At 21.0% G+C, this 2,500-nt stretch overlaps 1 protein-coding gene across 1 annotated transcript in view; it reads left to right on the plus strand.

The window, feature by feature from the left end:
* Positions 1-2,500, plus strand: part of LOC137617841 (hyaluronidase-like) — a 59,229-nt gene that overhangs the window by 54,506 nt on the left and 2,223 nt on the right. The window lies entirely within an intron of this gene.

Raw genomic sequence — 2,500 nt, forward strand, 5'->3', positions numbered from 1 at the left:
CTTTGACTCTTGAACAGGTACTTGGAAATACACACAGATACACACCCACGCACACAAATGCGCACACACACTCATATATATATATATATATATATATATATATATATATATATATATATATATATATATATATATATATACATATATTCAAATTTATCAATAATATTTAGTATAATTACAACCTTGTCATGGAATCACAGATCCGCGGAGAAATAAACTTTTTTGAAAAGTACTTATGCACGTCAAAAGATTCGAATGTTAGCACCAAACATGAATAAAGATAAGTATTTGATTTTAAATGGAGGTAAGAAGTAATTTTCACTTTTCTTTATTCAATCATATAGAATTTCTGGATTTGTCATTGGAATCGATATCAACTCATTAATTAATCGAGGCAACAACTAAGCAAAAGTAGGCATCCTTTAGCAGAAAATTAGGTATTATATCAAAACCCTTACAGTTGATTTGGATGTAAGTAAGTGTTGGTTGCTTCATGATAATTCTATTACTAACACTTGAAAGATGAAGTTTTGGAATAAGCCACAAATACTACTGCACGGCAAGATATTCAAACCTTCAGCTCGAACGGGAATAATAGCAAACATACTACTATAAAAACAGAGATAAAAAGATATATCGACTGGTTTATTTGAACTAATTTAATTGAAAATTTGTACTTAGACTCAAGATCAATCCTCCTCCATTACAGCAGATTGAAAATTATGTGATATTAGTCCGTTTCATGATAATTTCATCACAAACACTAGTGAAGTTCTGCGTGTTTTCTTTTTTTTTTCTACAAATATCTTACAAATACATTTTAAAATCGAATTAACACTGCCAAGGGAATCCAGACCAATATGGATTTTTATTATATATATATATATATATATATATATATATATATATATATATATATATATATATATATATATATATATATATATATACATATATATATATATATATATATATATATATATAAATATATATATATCTATATATATATATACTTCTACATGGCCAAGGAGTGGAAACTCAAGAAAAAATACAAAGGTAAAAATTTGAAATACCTCCTTTGATTATATGGAGTGGTAAAAAAGGCTTTCACTATGGATCTTTGAATTAGATCAAAGATCCAAATATGTGTGTATATACATATATATATATATATATATATATATATATATATATATATATATATATATATATATATATATATATATATATATATATGTATATATATATATATATATATATATATATACACACACTTATATATATATATATATATATATATATATATATATATATTTATATAAATATATGTATATATATATATATATATATATATTTATATATATATATATATATATATATATACATGTATATATATATATATATATATATATATATATACATATATGTATATGTATGTATACATACTTATATAAATATATATATATATATATATATATATATATATATATATATATATATATATATATATATATGTATATGTATGTATATATACTTATATAAATATATATATATATATATATATATTTATATATATATATATATAAATATATATATATATATATATAAATATATATATATATATATATATATATATATATATATATATATATGTATATATATATATATATATATATGCATATATATATGTATATATATATATATATATATATATATATATATATATATATATATATATATATATATATATATATATATATATATTATCAGAGATAATGCAATATCAAATAGTAGAAGCTACCTATTTGAGTAAATGAAAAATCATCACTTGTACCGGTGGATATTGATTGATTTACAGTCAAAGTACAAATCCTGAATTTAACTACACTAAATACAGCAGAGTCGAAATTAAGTCTTATATAACTTTAAAACCAAATGCACTGTCAGATGTCTACTATTATCTTTACTTTGCACTGAATCAAAATAGAAATTTCCTTATAATTCTGTTAGCTTGTGGCAAAGCTAATTCAAAATAAAAATAAAATATATATTCCAGACACTGTAAAAAGAAAGCACTAGTATTAGTGATGAAATTATTATAAAAGTGCTAAATCAATTGTTTATCCTTAAGTCTACTCGACGCCATGGTTCGAATGAATACCCCCACATAACATCTTATTAAAATAGGATTTTTTTTTATGAGTGTGTGATTATGTGGCATGCTGAATTCAATATCAAAAGAGCCTGTGTATATATATATATATATATATATATATATATATATACATATACATATATATATATATATATATATATATATATATATATATATATATATATATATATATAAATGTGTGTGCATATAAGTGTGTTAGTGTGTGTATGTTGGGTATGTGTATTTGTCTCTACGTGTGTATTGTGTGTTCATTCAAATGATGTTGGAAGCTGACTACACTAACCTAGAATCAGTAATTGAAACTTCATTTGCTGATGGAAATAA

This window comes from Palaemon carinicauda, chromosome 24 (assembly GCF_036898095.1).
Source record: "Palaemon carinicauda isolate YSFRI2023 chromosome 24, ASM3689809v2, whole genome shotgun sequence".
NCBI classification, from domain to species: Eukaryota; Metazoa; Arthropoda; class Malacostraca; order Decapoda; family Palaemonidae; genus Palaemon; species Palaemon carinicauda.